Genomic DNA, 21260 nt, shown 5'->3' with positions numbered 1-21260 from the left:
ATCAAATTTTTCTTTTTCAAATTCTTTCTTTTTTCTTTTTGAAAAGTCTATTTTTTAAAAAATTTCATTTTGGTTTTTAAAATAAAATTTTGTTTCCAACAAAAAGTTATTTCCAATTTTAAAACTAAAACTTATCTTCTTCTTTTGAAAATTCATGATCTCAAATTCAAATACTAATTTATCATAAGTATCTTATAACTCATAAAAAAATATGAAATAAATTTACTTCAGTTAAAAGTTTTGAACCTATTTTGATATAACAAATTAAGGGAAAAATGTTTTTGGACTTGATTGAATTTATTCAAAGCTTTCAAAAATAATTCAAAGTCCATTAAACGAGAATTTGAACACAAGAACTATTTTTTATCAAAGTAATACCGATATTGTGCTTGCAGTATCAATACCGCATGAATAGTACCAAAAATGTTCTAGTAGTATCGATACCAAAGGTAAAAGAAGTATCGAAGCTCATATGGTAGTACTGATACTGCCTTTTTAAAAAAATGTTTTTAAAGACGTTGATACGGCTGCACAGGTGTGGGCTACAGTCAAGAAATTCTTTGCCAACAAATTGAAAACCATGACAATGAATTTACATTATCGTTTGAAGGATGCTCATAAAGGGGACGCGAGCATGAGGGTATTTATCTCTCAGGTCAAGGAACTTAATGATGCACTGGCTGTGTGTGGTTGCTCGGTGTCTGAAGATGAGCAAGTTGAGACAATTTTGAATGGTCTACCTTTAGAGTATCGTCCGTTTATTACTTTCATCACTGCCAGTAGGGAACCCTTTATCTTGGGTAGTGTTACATCATTCCTAGTTGATGTATAAATTAAGCAAAAAAGTTTTAAAGAAGCTTATAGTTTATCTATTAGTGAAAATGTTACCAATCTTCAAGTGAGTGAATCGATGGTGAAAGAAACCACCAAGTCGACTGGGTCATCGTATGGATCGTCTAGTTATCGTTCAGGTGGTCATGGTAGTGGAAAACCTTACCTTAAATGCCAATGGCCATTTAGTGAATTACTATTATAGTTTTAATAAAAACTTTCACGATATCTCTATTGATGGTTCTCCGTCTGTGGCTGTTGCATCTACTTATTCTTACGTGTTTTCCCCGGCTCCTACTTGTGGATGTTGTGCAATGTGGGATAACACTGCTACAGTTATGGTATGCCTTGTATGCCTTCAAATTGTTTCAACAATTAGTGTGAGTTCAGTTTGGAAAATAGATACGGAAGTCTAAAGCGACTCGGGTGGTGAATTTCTCCCTTTCACCAAGATCCTTCAAGAAATTGGGATTCGAATTCGACATAGGCTTACTTGTCCTCACACATCTCAACAAAATGGCGTTGTCAAGGTAAACACCACCACATTGTTGAAATGGCTGACTCTTCTTGCTCAAGCCTCATTGTTGCTTCAATATTGGTCATATACAATCATTACGGATATTCATTTAATCAATAGATTACCTATGAAAGTTCTCCATGGATTAACATTGTTTGGCAAGTTTTTTTGCAAGAACCCAAGCTATACACATCTACGTGTTTTTGGATGTTGATGTTTTCCATATCTTCATCCGTTTCAATCTCACAAGCTTTCCTTTTGATCAGAGGCCTGCACGTTTTTAGGCTACAATGTCCAACATGAGGGATATTTGTGTCTTGCATCAAATGGTCGAGTCTTTATTTCTAGAAATGTGAATTTGATGAAGGTGTTTTCCTTTTTTTGTAGAAAAAGTCATGGCTACAATACCTTCATCTCAATCTCATGATTTTTGATGCAAGATCGACTCGATCTCACTCTCATGTTCCTATTATTTCTGAACTTACTTTTCTCGACAGTGGAGCTGGTGATTGTGAGACTGCATTGCTAATGAATAATAACAATGACACCATAGAATATGAGACTCTCGTTCCAGCAGTTTCAATTGTTCAAAACCATGCTACTAATGATATGTTACTTGGTTAGAATGTAGCAGAAAATTCAAGTTTCCTAGTTGAAGCTACTACTGTGAGTAATTTGCATGGCCTTCACCCTCCAATATGCATCATATGGTTACTAGGAGCAAAGTTTGTACTTTCAAACCCAAATCATTATCTATTCATACATTGGTTGAAGGAGATGAATCCATTTCAATTCAATAAGCGTTGTCTTTACCACTGTGGAAAACCGCAGTCATGGCTGAATATAATGCCTTAGTTCAAAATGGCACATGGCATCTGGTTCCTCTACCTAATTGAAGAACAACTATTGGGTGTAAGTGGTTGTTTTTGAATTAAAAATAATGTTGATGGTTTGATTACAATGTATAAAGCTTGCTTAGTAGCAAAATGTTTCGCTCAAGTTCCCGGTCAAGATTTTCATGACACTTTCAGTCAAGTCATCAAGCCGTCAACCGTGAGGGTTATTTTGTCACTGGCTATAATGAATAGTTGGTGTTTACGGCAAGTCAACGTCAACAATGTCATTTTTAACGGAGAACTCAGTGAAGAAGCATTTATGGTGTAACCCCTGGGGTTTGAAAAATATATTGTTGATGGTTGCAAGTTAGTATGCAAGTCTGAGAAAGCATTATATATTCCTTGAAGCTTGTATGCTAAATTATGAACTTTCTTAATTAGCATTGTCTTTCATGGCACACAAGTTTATGAATCCTTATTCATTCAACGATCCGGGTGACAAATCGGTTTACGCTTTGGTATATCTTGATGACATTATCATCATCGGTCATGATGAAACTAATATTGTTCGTGTGGTGTCACTCTTGGTTCGTGAGTTTTCTTTAAAAGACTTAGGGGACTTACATTACTTCTTGGGTTTAGAACTTATACGTGATGATCAAACGCTTGTCTTACGACCAAAGAAATTTATTATTGAATCACTAGATAAGGTTGGTATGTATGATGCTCATCTTGTCCTAACACCAATGATTGTCTCTCCCAAGCTAACCAAAGACGGTGGTAGTCCTTTATCCAATGCTCATATATATAAAAGTGTCATAGGAGAACTTCTATATTTAAATCACACATGACCTGATATTGCTTTTAGTGTGAATCAAGTAGCTCAGTATATGCATGCCCCTTGCGAAAACATTGTATAGCCATAAAATGCATTCTACACTACATGAGTGTGACCCTTGATTCAGGATTAGTCTTTCACAAATCCGACATTGGAATAAAACTAGAAGCTTTTTCTGATGCAGATTGAGCAACAAATGTTAATGATCGACGTTTTATTTCTGGTTTTTGTATATTTCTTGGAGGAAATCACGTTTCATAGTCCTCTAAACGTCAGTGATTAGTTTCACGATCCACTATTGAGGCTGAGTATCATGACATTGTTGAAATTGTTACTAATATTGTGTGGCTTAAGGTGTTACTCACTGATTATGGGGATCTCGTGCTCTAGTCTACATGTTGTCTGGAGTGACAACACAAGCACCATACCTATGAATAAAAATACAGTGTTTCACTCTTGTTCAAAACATGTTGAGTTAAACCTCTATTTCATTCTGGAAAAGGTGGCATATGGAGTAGTCCGAGTCAACTATGTCCCTACTCGGCATCAATATGTTGATGACCTCACCAAGCCGTTACCTTAATCCTATTTTTCCATATTTCGACATAAAATGCGTGTCTTTGGTGAAAGTATTCAAACTGCATATATTAGGGAGCATGTTAGCTAAATATTAGGAAATTATTGTAACCACCTAGGTGAGCTGGCATACTGAGCTGGCATAACAATATCCTTTAATGTTTTGTGTAAATCACTATATATATGGCTATGAGAAATGAAAGAAATCATAGAATTTTGTTAATTATACAACAAAGCTTAACAAAGACTCAGTCCATCATGATACCTCATTACTTCAATGGTGACAACTACTCCTATAGAAAGAATATGATGATTTTGTTCATTCAAGCCATCGATCTTGATATTTGGGATGCAATCATCAACGATTCTCTTGTTCCTCCAAGAAACTGGTCACAGTGGACCAATGAAGATAAGAAGCTTACCCAACTCAACGCTAAAGTCATGGACATTCTCTTTCTACACTTGGCCCAGATGAATATAGTAGAATATTTTCATTCTCTAATTCTAAGGAGATATGAGACAAGTTAAAGGTGATCTATGAAGGAACAAGCCAAGTCAAGAAGTCCAAGATTAGTATTCTCACTCTCAACTACGAGAACTTCAAGATGAAGCCCGATGAAGACATAAGACAATGTCCGATCAGTTCACTTTAATTAACAATGAGTTGAAGAACTTTGGGAAGGTCTACATCTTGCCTCATTATCTACATCTTGGGAAGACAAATCTACCACCATCGAAAATATAAGGATTTGGAGTTGTACATCCTTGATCAGCTGATCAGATCTTTACTCACTAATGAGGTGAAACTCTAAAAGAATAAAAGAAGAACAAGAAAATGAAGAAGTTAAGAATTGTCTTCAAATCCACCAATGAGAGTAATCAAGACTCAAGTGAAAAGGTGGATGAAGATGAAGAGATGGCCAAGCTCGTCAAAAGATTCACTAGAGTAATGCCTTCCAAAAGAAAAGAAGTGAAGCATGAATCAAGTAAGAGGAAAGGTCCCCCGGTGTGCTTTAAGTGCCACAGAACGGGACATGTCAATATGAATGTTCCCCTAAAAAGAAGGCATCAAGCAAAAAGAAGACATTCGTGGCGACTTGGAATGATGAAGAAAACTTCAATGATAAAGATGAAGTTGTCAACCTATGTCTCATGGTTATCGAAGAAGATCCACCGTTAACTTCTAACTCTTGTGATTTAAGTTCTTTTCATTTAAAGAGTTACAAGATGCCTAGATGAATTGTATTTGGAATTTGAGACCATGAATTCCAAATATAAGAAATTAATTGTCAATTTTAAAGTTGAAAATAATTTTCTTTTGAAAGCAAAAATAGATTTTGAAAAATAAAATGAAATTTTAAAAATGATTTTGAGGTTTCAAAAATAAAAATCAATGATTTAGAAAACGAAAATCTTGGTTTAAAAGTTAAACTTGAATGCCTAACAAAAGAAAAAGAAAAATTTCTCAAAACAATTCATCATGTTTAAAAATGGCAAAATGCTCGTATTGTCATTTTCATGGTCACATGGAACATACTTGTCCTTTAAAACTTAGAAAATATTTTAAAATTATACAAGTATGGGTTCCCAAAGGAGCAAGAGACATTTGCACTAACGATCAAAGATCTAATGTAATTTGGATACTAAAATCCAAATAAATATCTCTTGTAGGAATATGGGAGCAATGGTGACAAAAATGAAGAAATTCAAATGATCTAGCCATACAAGGAAAGGAACGGGTAACCTATAAATATAATTTTTTCTCTCTCTATATTGATTCCGTATTTTGTTTTATGCATGCATGAGTTTTGAGCATAAAAGATAAATTTTTCTCATGTATGTTAAAATGTGTTATGGTGAACATTTTAAAGTTTAAATGATTTTTATTAAATTTGTAGTTCATAATAATGATTTTTGGTCAAATTTTTTTAATTTTTTATATAATTTTACTTTTAACCTGAAATTTAAATGTTTATGCATGTGCTTTTTTTTATTGAAAATGATGTCTCTCTAACAATTGATATCAAGTTTTTCAAATGCATAACATTTTTAGAAAAAAATATGCATATGAACTTTAATGTCTCATGTTAATATTGCATAAAGTAGATTGTTGAAAACATTTTGATGTTTCGATATAACAAATAAAGTGAAAATGAATTTTAAGATTTATATTCAATTTTGAATTATATATTCGATTTAATTATTCGAATATCAAAAATTACTCCAAGTTTTCAAATGTTAATTTTAATCCTTACTTAAGAGTAAAATTGTGTTTTAATCTTAAAACATTTTTGAAACAAAATTTACAAAGTATTTCGAACCTTAATTGAGCCAAAAACAAGTTTTATATAGGGAGGTACTGATACACTCCTCGGATGTACCGATACACTCCTCGGATGTACCAATACACCCCAATTTTGAATGAAATAAGGGTACCGATACATAGACGAATGTACCGATACACTCCATGTCAAAATTTGCTCCGAGAAACATCAAATGCCATAAGTGTACTGATACCCTAGGAGTTACCGATACACTTGGTCAAATAACGGTCAAAAAATTTGAATTTTTCATTGGGTGTACTGATACCCTTTGAAGATGTACCGATACCCCTACGCTCCCAACATATGTTTAAATGGTATTCACACCATAACGACTCTATTGACTTCACCAATGATCCCCAACGTTCAGAATCAATCCAAGGTGTATTTAAACAAGTTCTGAAGCCATTGATCAACAAGAATTAAGAAGAATTGAGAGAGAATCAAAGAGAAAACCGTAAATTTATTGTTTGAGCATTTCAATCCTATTTTTCATTCAATATTTATTTTTCTTTCAAGAACACCATTTGTGCTCAATTGTATTTATTTTTTAGTGTTCTTTCTTTGTTCTATAATTGTGCAAACATCTTGCCTTGAGAGGTTTTTCTATAAGTTTGCAAAATTTGTAATTTTCTCTTTGGGAAAGAGTATTCTCAAGAATTTGGGGTATAATTCTTGAGGGAGTTGTAAGCTTACTCTTTGTCCTCAAAAGAAAGAAAAATTAGTGAATTAGTGGAAAATCCTTAGTGTGGATAGCTAAGGTAGTGGACGTAGACTTTGGTTGAGAAAGTCGAACTACTCTAAATCGTTGTGCAAATATTTTCAATTTTCTGTCAAAACTTCCACCAAATTTTTAATTGCCAATTCACCCCTTTTTTGGCTATTTCGTTGATCAATTAACTCAATAATTGGTATAAGAGCTACACTCATTTGAAGGTTTTACCACCTCTTGAGTTGATTCGGGAAGAGTTAGATCGATATTCAAGTCATCAATGGCCTCTACATCAAACTTCGACTTCGTTCTTGATTCTCAACCCGTCAACAAGCCTCATTTCTTCAATGGAGCTAACTATGCTTATTGGAAGAATTTGATGAGATACTTCATTCAAGCTAGTGATATGGAAGCATGGAAAATCGTGATGAATAGATACTCTGAACTATCCACAGATCCAAATATGTGGAGTGAAGAAGAGATGAGAATGTTTCAGCTCAACTCAAAGGCTATCCATATTCTTTTCTGTGCACTTGGACCAGATGAATACATAAGAGTTTCATCTTATACAACTGCCAAGGAGATATGTGATAAAATACAAGTCACTCATGAAGGCAAAAACGAGGTAAAAGAATCTAAAATCAGTCTTCTTACTCATAGCTATAAAAATTTTAGGATGAAACTGGATGAAGACATCAAAGCTATGACGGATAGATTCTCTGTGATTGTCAATGGCCTTAAAGCGTTTGGAGAAGTAATCCCCAACGAGAAGCTTGTGAGGAAGATAATTTATTCTTTTCCAAAAGCTTTGCAATCAAAGAAGACGATGATTATCGAAGCTAAAGATTTAAAATCTTTAACTCTCGATGAACTCATCGGTTCTCTCCTCACTCATGAAATGATGATTCAAGATGAGGTAGACCTCGAGAAGAAGGACGAGATAAAAAAGGAGATGGAGAAAAAGAAGAATGTCGGTGTTGCTCTCAAATCCACAAAAGATGAGAGTGATTATGATGATGATGACGATGGTGAAGAAATGACATTGTTTGCCAAACGGTTCAGAAAATTAATGAAGTCCAATAGAGGAAGAAATTCAAACGGAATGAAGGCTTAAAAATGGACCAAAGGAGAAGGACCCAATTATTTGCTATGAGTGCAAAAAACTAGGGCATATGAAATATGATTGCCCAAATTTGAAGAAGAAGGGTCTTTCAAAGAAGAAGCAAAAGCACACGTGGCTACTTGGAACGATGACGAATCATCCAATGAAGAGGAACACGAAGTAGTAAACTTGTGCTTAATGGCCATCGAGGAAGATTCTTAGGTAGCATCTAACTCATTTGATCTAGAAGATTATTCTTTGATGAGTTATTAGAGGAATACAATGAGTTGGCTACGGATTATGAGAAATTATTTTCAAAATACAAGAAAGATATTTCAAAACTGAAAACCGAAAAGATCTCATATCCAAAACCAACAATGATCTTGAAAGTAAATTAAAGAATTGCAAATCAAAATCAAAGATTTTGAAAAGAAAATTTCTGATTTGCATAATTTACTTTCAAGAGTTTATGATGATCATCAAAAGAAAATTGATGATCTTAAAGTTTCTTTCAATAGAGTTGGACCGAAACATTTTGAAAAATGAGAAAAATTCAAAATCTAACTTTATTAGAAAGAATTTTAAATCTTACAATCATAGAGGTCCACAAAGAACCTCAAACAAAATCGTTAGGAGTATATGGGTTCCTAAGGGACTCAATACTACTAAAGATAAGGATATCCTAAACAAATGGATACCTAAGGGGACAAGACTTTTAGGAACTAATGAATATGGACCCAAAAGAATTTGGTTACCAAAAATTAGAAATTAATCTATGTTTGTAGAAAAATGAGCATTGCTACAAGGCACGAAGTACAAGTTCAAACTCATGGTTCCTTGATAGTAGATGCTCAAGACACATGACCGGAGACAAACACCGGTTTATAGAGCTTAACGACAAAAATGGAGGAGTGATAACCTTTGGTGACAACTCAAAAGGTTACATTGAATGTATAGGTACTATAGGTAATACCTCTTCCATACAATAGAAAAAGTAGTATATGTGAATGGGTTAAAGCATAATCTATTGAGTATTAGTCAATTATGCGATAAAGGATACAATGTCTTGTTTGAAACAAATGGTTGTAAAGTTATTGACATTGCATCTAATCGGATTATACTATTGGTCATAGAATAGGAAACATCTACATGGTGCATTTAGATTTTGTTAATATGACTAATTTGTGCCTAGTTGCTAAGGATGAACATGATAGTTGGTTATGGTATAGGAGACTAGGACATACAAGCATGAGTGTTTTACAAAGACTAATTCAAGGAAATTTAGTAAAAGGATTACCAAAACTAAATTTGATAAAGATAAAATCGGTGATGCTTGTGCTAAAGGAAAACATAAGAGAGCTTCCTTTAATCCATTAATGATGTATCAACTACTAGAGTATTACAATTGATCCATATAGATCTTTTTGGGCCAATTAGGACTATTAGCTTGGGTGGAAAACAATATGCATTTATCTTGGTAGATGACTATTCTAGATATACTTGGGTTCTATTCTTAAGTACCAAAGATGAAATATTAGAACATTTTATCACTTTTTCAAAAGTAATCCAAAATGAAAGGTTACTCCATTGCTAGTGTTAGGAGTGATCACGGTATTGAGTTTAAAAATCTTAGATTTATTGATTTTTGTAATTCAAATGGGATTAGCCATAATTTTTCAGCACCTAGAACCCCTAAACAAAATAGAGTTATTGAGGGGAAAAATCAAACTTTAGAAGAAATGACTAGAACCATGCTTTGTGAAAATAATTTGCCAAAATATTTTTGGGCGAAAGCCACAAATACCGCTTGTTATGTTATAAATCGAGTAATGATTAGGCCTATTTTGAAGAAAACTCCATATGAACATTTCAAAAATAAAAAGCCTAACATTAGCTATTTTCATCCATTTGGATGTAAATGTTTTGTTTTAAACAAAGTAAAGATAACCTTGGCAAATTTGATGCTAAAAGTGATGAAGAAATTTTTCTGGGTTATTCCTAAATTCTAAAGCTTATCAGGTATTTATAAAAGAACTTTAGTGGTAGAAGAATCTATCCATGTTGTTTTAGATGATAATCCCCTTCCGAGGAAGGATTCTTGTGTTGATGATGATGTAGGTATTGTAAAAGCACATGACGTTGGACATGACGTCAGAGAACCATCATCAAAGGAAGAATTGAAAGATGAGGAAACTCAAGATGCTGTCAAGAATCTGACCATTGAAGAAAGGGAAGTCACTTACCCAAGAGAATACAACTATATCAAGGATGGTGAAATTTTAGGTGATCCATCCAAAGGGGTAACTACTCGATCTTCTCTTAGGAACGTATGTAATTATGTTGCATTTATCTCATGCATAGAGCCTAAGAATATCCAAGAAGCATTAAATGATGAAAATTGGATTATGGCTATGCAAGAAGAGTTAAATCAATTCGAGAGAAGTAAAGTATTGACATTAGTTGAAAGGCCTAGTGATAAATCTATTGTAGGTACTAAATGGGTATTTAGGAATAAGCTTGATGAAATGGTAATATAGTGAGGAACAAGGCTAGACTTGTTGCTCAAGGCTATACTCAAGAAGTAGGAATAACTATAATGAACATATGCTCTTGTAGCTAGGATGGAAGCTATTAGAATGTTATTAGCATTTGTATGTTTCAATGAATTTAAATTATATCAAATGGATGTTAAAAGTGTATTTTTAAATAGTTTATAAAAGAAGAAGTGTATGTGGAAGAACCTCCTGGTTTTGAAGATTCAAAATTTCCAAATAATGTTTTTAAGTTGACAAAAGCTTTATATGGTTTAAAACAAGCTCCTAGAGCTTGGTATGAAAGATTGTCAAACTTTTTAATTGAAAAAGGTCTTTCAAAAGGGAATGTTGACACTACATTGTTTTTAAAGCAAAAAGGTAAATATTTATTAATAGTTCAAATTTATGTTGATGGTATAATATTTGGTTATACTAATGATGCTCTTTGCCAAGAATTTTCTGAGCTAATACAGAGTGAATTTGAGTTGAGCATGATGGGGGGAGCTTTCATTTTTCTTGGGGCTCCAAATCAAGTAAAGAAAATATGACATATTCATCAATCAAGCAAAGTATGTCAATGATATGCTCAAGAAGTTTGGTTTGGAGAATGTCAAACCCCATACCACTCCAATGAGCTCATCTACAAAGCTTGACAAAGATGAAGGAGGTAAATGTGTAGATATTAAACTTCATTGCCGTTCGACCACTTTGATGATGAAGATTTCACGACAACAATTCAACAACTAATGCAACCACGTTATACTCAAGTAAGTCGTACTACCCTTAGAAGAGATGCTATAAAATGTGGCTACGGCGAGGGAAAAAATGATTTTAGATTCCAAGAACACCGTGACGTTTGGAGTTCCCCTCATAATACCGGAAACTCTTTTTTAGCCGTTACGTCACATTGGTTAGATCAATAATTTGGCAAATGATGAAAAGAACAATCGCGTTTGAATTATCGGTGAGCCGCATACCGGTGCTAATTTATTTACACTTTTAAAACGGGTAATTTGTCTTTATAAATTAGAAAATAAAGTTTTTTCTATATCCTTTGATAATGCATCGAATAATACAAACGCGGTTCCAAGATTGAAAATATTACTTTCACCGATTTTAGACGGTGCGTTTTTTCATACCCTTGCGTTGCACACATAATTAATTTATCCGTGCAAGCCGGTTTGGAGGTTATTGAGCCATTAGATTAGAATTTAAAACAATGATAAAATCGATTCTTTGTAACAACAATAAAGACTAAATGATTATAAACGATTTTGTAAGTCTGTTAATAAAAAAGCTTTGGGTCCTAATTTGGATTGTCCAACTCGTTGGAACTCAACTTGGATGATGATGCATACTGCCTTAAGGCAAAGGGAAACATTGCAAACATTTCACGATCGGCTACAACTTTTTTATCCGGTGTTTATTACCCTACTAGCCCGTGGTTCTTAATCAAATATTTTTGTTGGCTACCCAACTAAATGACTTTGAATTTGAAACCGAAGTTTTTCAAGAAATTGGCTTTGCATGAAGGAAAAACTTTTAAAATATTTTAAGGAGATTCCTCTCATTTTTACTTGTGCCGCCGCTTTAAACCCAACGTTAAATGTGTGGGGTTGAAACACTAATTGAACAATTGCGTTTGCTTTTAATCTAACCGATGATGAACCCAACTTGTCCAAACCAAATAAATTATTTAACAAATGTTTTCGAGACATGTTTGCAATTTATTTAACTAAATACGGATCAAGTAGTGTAACACGATCAAATGAAATGAATGCGGAATCATCTAGTAGATGTCCAAGTAACATAATTTGAATCTTTAACACTCTTGTAAATTCCCAATCCAAACGATCACTACTACCACCCCAAGTACGAGTTGGAAAATTACATGTCAGCGATTTCTATCAAAAATGACATTTGAAGAGTTTGAAAGTTTGGATATTTTGGCTTGGTGGAAAGAAAAGGAAGCACAATTTCCGATTCTAGCCGCCATGGCCCGTGATTTACTAACCGTCCAAGCTTCTACGGTAGCTTCGGAATCCGCTTTTTCTGTTAGTGGCAGGGTTATATCACAACGGAGATCAAGACTAATCCCGAGTCGGTGGAAGTATACATTTGTTTAAAGGATTTTGGATGGAGCGGCTCGTAAGAACATATCACCACCCTAGAAGATGCAATTGATGCCGATTTGGAAGCAAACTTACACATTGAAGAAGTCGAACTTTTATTTTATACTTTATTTCAATTATCGTAAACTTTGTTTCAATTATCGAACTTGAAGTTTTTAGTATTTGAATTATCGAACTTGGAAGTTTTTAAGTATTTGAATTATCAAACTTGGAAGTATTTAAGTATTTCAATTATGTTGAGTTAATTAAGTATTTCAATTAAGTATTTGAATTTATCGAACTTGAGGTTGATGCTTTCTCTTTGATTATCTCTTGATTCTAGTTGCTTGATGTTTCTTGTCTTTGATCAATGGCTTCTAAGCTTGCTTAATACACCTTGAATCACTTTGAACGTTAGTGATAATTAATGAAGATAATAGCCGTTTAAGTGTGAAAACATTTAAAAAAATGCTTGGAGCATGGGGGAATCGGTACCCTCTCATAGGGAATCGGTTTCCTCTCATAGGGAATCGGTTCCCTAAGTGTAAAATTCAAATATTTCGACCGTTGAATAGGGGGGAATCGGTACCCCTATGGGGGAATCGGTTCCCTCCGAGCATTCTGGAATCTCGGAGCCAAACCATTCAGTGAGGAATCGGTACCCCCTTGGGGGGGAATCGGTTCCCTATGAGCAATCTGAATATTAAAATCGGTTTTTTATAACCGATTTTTTAAAAAACCGGTTTTTTTAAAACCGAAACCGGTTACCGGTTAGGATATCCGGACCTCCAAACCGGTTAGAACCGAACCGGTTATTTTATAAACCGATTTTTTTTCTATGGGAAAAAACGGATAAAAAACCGATCCGGATCGGATTGAAATCCGAATTATGTGCAACCCTAGCCATAAGTGTACCGATACCATTGGGAGGTACCGATACACTTGGTCAAATAACGGTCAAAATATTTAAATTTTACACTGGGTGTACCGATACCTGCAATATTTCCCTCAGCTATGGGTTCCTACCACCACATATGGTTTGCAGATAAGTATCAAAGAGAATGAGAAAGTGACGGAGAGGAGAAAATGAAACCGACAGTGCAAATGGAAACAAGGGGAAAGGCGAAAATGATATGGGAATAGCTGTGGTTACTGCTGCTTGGGGTTCTTAGCCAATTTCCAGGACATATACAAGCTCTGGGCATTCATTGCTTAGTTTATTGATGCAGATTTGTGGAGAAGGAACGTGGAGGTACAATTGTTTAAATCAGAAAAGTATTGAAGTCTTCTAATTTCAATACGTTCGGACAATCAAGCTCAGTAAACAATGAAAATAAAATATGCACATTTCAACGATAGAGAACTATGAGAACAAAGTAGGATGGATAATCAACCGACTCGATTGCAGTTTCTCTGTTTCTGTCCCAAAATCTGTCATCTGCTCTTTCCTTTGTCTTTCATATTTTTGTGCTACACCTTTGTATGATAATCTATTGCTCAAAAGTTATATGCTCGGAAACTAATACAAGCATCCGCTATCAAAGAATCAAATCTGATGAAGTCTCCTCTGGTTGTAGTTGGGGTACTTGCCCAATACCAGACTTGTAGCATTCATGCCCGACACATTCAAAGTAATAGAAAAATATCTTTAAGAAAACAAATACGAGTATGTAACACAAGAAAATCTCAGTGATCACTAAGCCAAGTAACAAAGGTTATCTGCAAAGATAGTTGATAAACTCATTCTTTAACTCATGTTATGATACCTCATTCATTGCGTAGCAAAATGTGCATGATTTGGTAATTAAATATGTGATCATATTTCCTCGATTATACATCATGGTTCTTCAAGTGAGGAGGAAAGGGTACAAAAATGCTTTCTGAGCAGATGTAGCAAAAATGACCTTCAACTCTCTACTTCACTCTGATATGAAACTAAAACTAAGATCTGCAAATCGTGTTCAACCTACACAGCAATGGCTACAACCTTCAAATGAAAGGAAAAACTTAAGAATATGGGGTATCTCTCAAGTGCTACTTGTATCTGCAGATGCAACTCAATAATGTTGTACCTTCATGAGGAAACATGCAACAAGAGGATCACATAAAACGATCACCCAGCGTGTACCTTCGACCATTACTCAGGACTTGAGATCATCAGACATTGCAGAAGATATGCAATGTGTCGTTAGAATATCTAAGTTGCAGCCTTTGCAGCCTTGGTCTGTAGCACTACAATCTGCATGACAAATTGGGAATCAGCCTAAACAAAGTATTCGTATCCAGCACATGATAGTGTAAGAGAGAGGGAGAACCTGCTGATATTCCAGGTCAAATCTCAAATATTTATCTTTGCAGCTATCAACCATCTTGGCTAAGTTCTTCAGATTCTTCACGGGTTTTCCATTGAAAGCAATAACCTAGATAAAAGGAGTTAAAAGAAAATTGTTAACATGTGTTCTTCAAACTTTTGACATAATAATTACTGGCAATGTCATTAAACGTTCTTGACCTCGGTATTGACGATTTCCTCATATCCAATATTTATGTCAGCCACAAGCACCTTAGGATAAAGAAAAAAGAATTGTTAGCAATTAGATCTTGAATGCATGAATAAAAACAAAACTAAAGGCTAAAATACTAACTGCCCTGAACTTTACTGCTTTATTTTAAATAAGCCCCTCTACTTTTTTTTTATAGATGAATGACCTCTTTTAGTTTGATACTTGGTTTTAAAATGCGGGATGCGCTCTGATGCATTTAGTGTCCCGAGAGCCGATGCGAGATGCGTGATGCGCTTGCATCACGAACCCGATGCGCCAATTTTTACAAAAAATACTTTTGAACTAATTTATACCTTGTAAATACTTATATATAAAAAATACTTCAATTAATACCAAAAGTAGTTTAATAGTACTTCATAAATGTTGAATAACATAATAGACAAGTACGCGTAGGAAAATCAAAACAACCAAAAGACAAATCAACAATAGCCCCACTTCCCTTTCCCCCCACAAAGTTCTCCAAACTTTCACTAGTCACAAACTAAATGTCTCCAAGATCCCCATCATCAAACACGAGCACGTCTCCGTCTCCGTCTCCATCTCCCTCATCATTATCAGTCACTCCAATGTCTTCCTCCATCTCATCTTCATCAAGAAGAGTGAGTTTTTTTCCTTTATCATTTCTTGATGGGCCGACCCCATCATCACCTCTCTTCTTGATCCTCTAGTGAAATGACTTGGCTCATTAGCCTCGGAAGCTCTACCCACCGCATCCCATGTAAGATCATCATCAAGAAAACACCAAATCTTCTTCATCTCCTTCCACACATAATAAATAAAAAAATTCCACACATAATAAATAAACAAATTCCTCACAATTTTAAAAATAGTAGTGAGCAAAGACTTAACCTTAAGGCGATATTCGCCCAAGCAAACCCCCAGCTCCAACTCCCCAATCTACAATTTACATAACACATTTTCATTTCTAATTTTAACTAAGTTTATCATTACATATTGAATAGAAAAATAGTTATAGCGTGTTCATTATAATAAACCCCGGTTTATTGATTCGGATGAAGAAAATAAAAGTCCAGTCCATTGCTATATCTAGAAGGGCTAGACGGTAAATGAGACGAAACAGATCGTGAGCTACTCGAGATCGACTCGTTCAAAGCTCGATAGATATTCAACTCGAATGGACTCGGCTCGATCTTGAACTCGACTCGAGTTCTTAACAAGCCGAAACAATTATTTGATACTCAACTTGACAAGCTCACAAATAACTCAAAAATATAATATATTAAAATTTTATTTTTAAAAAATAAATTATTAATAATATTAACATTTATGTGTTGATTCTTTAAAAAAACAGTATAAAGTTTTCATGTATTTAAGATTCATATTCGAGTTTGAGTTTTAATCGAATTAAGTTTAAGATTATTTTTCATTTCGAGTTTTAGTTCATGGTTTCGAGTTTCGAGTCGAGCTTAAAAAACTTAGACTCATGAGTTTTCGAGTCGATTCGAACTTAATTTTAAAGTTTTAAATCGATTCGAGCTCATAATATTTGAGCTCGAGAGGGACGCTAATAAGTATATAATAAATAAACCCAATAAATAAAGCGTGAGGTGGACTTCATTGAGACCCTGTGCCCGCAAGTAACGGCCCAGATTCTCTCTCTCTCTTCCTTATCCTTTAATTTATCTGCTTTCTTCCCCCTACTATCCTCCATTTCCACTCCCTTTTCCTTTCTCTTCACAAATCCCTCGAGAAAGGAACAGAGAAAAAAAACAATACGATGTTGCTCGAAAAACGTACACGCCAGCCATCAAGAGAACGACGAGCATGACGGGGATCGCCTTCGTCGATGCCTTCGACGTGGAGGAAGTCGTGGACTGACACCCAATCGTATCTGATCCTCCCCTCCCACCTTGAATTCCACGACGGTAACTCCCGTTTCGATCAACGTTCTCATCCACGGTGTCTTCCAAAACCCTTCTTCGGAAAGATCGGCTTCTACTAACCACGTATCAACGGTAGTGCCACAGCCGCATCTCCTTTTTTGCGATCTTGTTGGCTTTGTGATCGCCGCTTAGCTTCTTGTCGTGACATATATATGTATAGGTATTTTTCTACTCTTTTCACATCATCTTTTCTTCCCCCCCCTCCTAGTTGAATCCTTTTCAGTGAGCTTCGTTTTGTTTCTTTTTTGCAGGGGGGATACAGCGTTTTGTAGTCTCGAGTGCAGAGAAAAGCAGATGAACAAGGACGAAAGGGAAAGAAGAATGCAATTGCAGTTGCGCATCAGACCGCATTATGTACCCCCTACCGCATCAGGCTGCCAGATGCGCTTTGACCATCGCAACGGCCGCATCACGCCTCAGGCGTGCCTGATGCGCGCTTTTTTAAACCAAGGTTTGATATGTACTTAAGTAAGCACTTATTTCAAGTAAAAGGTTGATTTATGTTGAGGCCGAGCAATAAGTTGAAGGCTAAATAGTACAAGTTAAAAGCTTAAGGGCTTATTAAGTTAAAAGGTTAAACCTAAAATACTAAAAAAGCCCCTGAACTTTACAAGTTAAAAACTTAAGGGTTTAGTTAGGTATACAAAAAGTATAAGGCGCAAATCTAAATAAAGTAATAAAGTTAGGTGCTTTTTAAATACTATAGAAAAACTAAATCATTGTGTTGCACCAGACCATAAGCGTATGATGTTAATATTCTTATATTCATAAATTTTATCTTGGAAGGTAAACGACGACAGACCTGTGAAACGACAACAAGCTGTTCATCTGTAGACTGTGACATTGCATGCAGATGCTTATCCACAATTTGACTGGTGCATCAAATTCATAATCCTTCCCATACTGTTGATGACAGAAACAGGGAAGTTAGAAAGCATACCATACCACTCAAACAGAAAATCATAAAACATAACCATACAGTGGAAGAAAATGATCTGGTACGTATGTATTAGACCACAAAATGGGTAACTTTGGCTTTAGGATATAAACAAGTAGTTTTAACAAATGATAAAACATGAAAAATAATTAAATACAAAGTGTCGGTGTAAAGGAATAGAACAGAAGTTTAGCAAAGATCTTCTCCAATTTCTGAGCAATAATGAGAATCTGTAGCTCGTGACAATAGACAAAGTGTTCTAAAATATTAGTAAATTATAGCATACAATGCATACATGCATATATTTGCATGTGTGTGTACAATACTAGAAACAAAGTGTAAGTGCTAAGATTCTTTTGAAATTCTGAGCAATGGTTAGGACAACTGTACATCAAACAGCTCTTGAATTGTGTATCACTCCACTAATGCAGACCTCAAACTTCACTAACAGGGCAGTTTTCCCAGAAATTTCCAATAATGAAACAAAGACAAGAAACAAAAAACCTAATTAAAATGATTTATAATGCATTTAAACAATTACCAAAAATTATTTTTTAAGTTTGTGGTTGTAATTGTTGGTTTTTTGTTTATGTTATCTTACATCTTGAGGTGATTTAGGGGCTTTTTGGTTGACGATGTAAGATTTCTAGGTGATATGGGTTGTATTGTGGTTTATTCCCGCATGTGGGTTTGGTGTTACCTCATGTACTTAGTATTATATTTAATAAAATATGAGGCACTCTTTTCTCCCTTCCTTGTTCTTCAACATACTTCTAAGTATGTGGAAGAATACGAAGGAGTTTTAATGAGACCTCCACTTCTATCAAAAAAAAAAAAAAAAAAAAAAAAAAATTAAACAAGAAAAAGAAGAAGGCGTGCATACATCATTGTTTGATGAATGTATGGCATCCTACTAAAAATAGGGGGAGGGGGAATAACTTACTTGTTCCATCATTAGCAACTTTTACCCCATCAAAACTAAGTATAATATCAGATGGCTTCAGAAGATGAGATTCTGGAGCTGTGGGCTCAATTCTCCTAATAAGGACCCCCTTCTGATCCGGTTTCATCCCCATTGCCAAGTGCAAATCAGGATTTTCCATCTTTTGCCACTCAACACCCAGGCAGGAAAGCCTAAAATAGAAATGAAAAGGACAGGAGTTAGATTGAAGCACAACATCAGATATCACTGAAGTCAAACCACTTCTAATTTCAATAACAAACAAACAGAAAAAGAAGCAAAATGACTGATTTAAATAAATGAGTATTTATTGGAATAATACCTGTATACGCTCCATTCTTTTCATAATCCTGATGAAGTGCATTATAACTGGTGTAGTATGACATACCCAATATTTCAGCATCTTCATGTTTCAAAGATTGGAAGGCAATACCAACACATTTCTCTTATCATTGAAGGCAGGTCCCCCAGAATTTCCAGAGTTTATAGCGGCGTCTATCTACAGAATGATATCAACATCAATAGGTTTATAAACAAAGTGTCATGCTAGAAGCTGGGAACTATTTCACAACCTGTAGTCCTAAAAGTTCAGTTGACCCATGAACATAAGAGAGTATCTCGATACGTGACACGACACCACTAGTAACAGAGATCGTGTCACCTCCAATTGGATAGCCCACAACAGTTACAGCATCTTGGAGTGCAGGCAAATCCCCAAAATCCACAGGTGAAACACCTTCCCAGAACTCATCATCTTCAACTGTTAACATTGCTGCATCATCCAAAAATAGGAGAATTTATAAGACAGTAAACACAAGCATTTCCCTTCTCGATCAATAGCCATTTTCATACAATCATATTACATAAATCAAGTTTCTCTTTGAAACACAAGCAGCTATCTTTCATAATAAATCAGTAGCACAAATTTCCACCTATCCAATCTAAAGACTATTGCAATTTGCTCTAAACCTATACATACTTAGGCGTGATCTAAAACAAGAAAATCAATAATTTATCCTTAGCCCTTTTCATACAAGAACATCACATAACTGGAACTGCAGTAACTTCACTATTCCCAAAGGAGCTGGAAAAGAAGCCCAAAATGTAAAAGAAAAAAATGAAAAATTCAATACCCTTACAATGTCACTCGATACAAATATCATTTCAATACTCTTATAACAAAAATATGATGAAACACCCACGTGACTACTTCAGAAAACATTTCAAAGAGAATCATAAAAATGTTGAAATTTCCCTTACCAATATCACATTCAGTCCCAATTGACAAAACAGTAGCCAGATACTTGGTATCCGACCCCCTTTCTTCAACTTCACTTGAGTATAATGTTCCACAGAGTGAGCATTCGTTAACACTCTTTTCCCTCCAGTTATAAACCCACTACTACTTGAGAATACTGTCTTTTCCTCTGCCATGGCAGCGAATAATTTGGCTCCGTGTGAACGCAGAAAACTTTCACCACCGCATCCATCGGGAACCACTCTCGCCGCCGCGCTCTCCCAATTCGCCACCGGCTGCGATGGCGGCTCCAACAACACTCCCCCATTTTGATAAGGTCTCCGTTCTGGGGAAGCCGCCACATGGGCTCCGTATGCTCCGTGTGCCCCAACCCAGACTTCCTTTGTCGCCCTCGGCCCCGTCGCTTTGGTGGCTGGTTTTCGATTTCATTTTCAGCGGCAGCTGTCGATACCAAGCTGTTTCAGCGATAAAACCATCATTTTGGGCGTTTTGGGCGGCGTTTGTGGCGTTTGCGTATTCTAAGTCCATGGCTTCGTTAGTTAAAGCCGGAGCTTTTGGTTTCCGGCCTCGCTTTCTAGTTTCCACCATTGGACTTGGTATCTTAAAGGGATTAAGGGTTTTATATCAGGGTTTTTGAAACGAAGGTGGTCAGTTAATGGTACGGGGTCTCTTTGCTTTCGGCTGCGTTTTGAAGCAGAGGCAGATATAGGTAGGGAAATGAAAGGATGATAGAAAAGAGACGACGAATTTGGGCTTTCCTTGTTTGGAATACGGGCCTCTACTCCCCATTAATAACGCTCTTATTGCTTATGAATTGTTGGATTCTCTTTAAAAATATATATATATTTATTTATTTAATTTTAATATTTTTATTTTTATAGGTAAATTACACAAATTATCTCCCGATAGATAATTGAGGGTGTACAAAAAAATTCAATCTGAATAATCTGGTATGTGTATATGATGATACGAGAAAAAATTCGAATAATCAAATTACACATGAATCACAAAAATCTTCAATTTCGAATTATCTAAATATTAAAAAAAAAAATGTACCTTTAGCTCTAGACCAATAGTCATATCTTTCATGAAATAATCAGACTCCAAGGAGAACCAGTGTTGCCCACATAAACCCCAAAGTTGCAAGGCAATCGACTTCTCCAAAATTGATAACTTGCGAGCGAAGAGTGTTAGTTTCTTCTCTTTTCTCAAGGGTACTTTGAGGGTTCAGAACAGCGTTTGAAGTACAAATCTGGTT

The 21260-nt window shown here is 35.3% G+C and overlaps 1 pseudogene; it reads right to left on the bottom strand.

Annotated features, from left to right (window-relative positions):
- Nucleotides 1-14158: 14158 nt before the first annotated feature.
- LOC120172056 lies at nucleotides 14159-20736 on the bottom strand (annotated as a pseudogene).
- Between the last annotated feature and the right edge of the window lie 524 nt (nucleotides 20737-21260).

Source organism: Hibiscus syriacus, unplaced genomic scaffold (genome assembly GCF_006381635.1).
Source record: "Hibiscus syriacus cultivar Baekdansim isolate YM2019G1 unplaced genomic scaffold, ASM638163v2 tig00111841_pilon, whole genome shotgun sequence".
NCBI lineage: Eukaryota > Viridiplantae > Streptophyta > Magnoliopsida > Malvales > Malvaceae > Hibiscus > Hibiscus syriacus.
The sequence above is the reverse complement of the archived record's forward strand: the minus strand, read 5'-3'. Positions and strand labels throughout refer to the sequence as shown.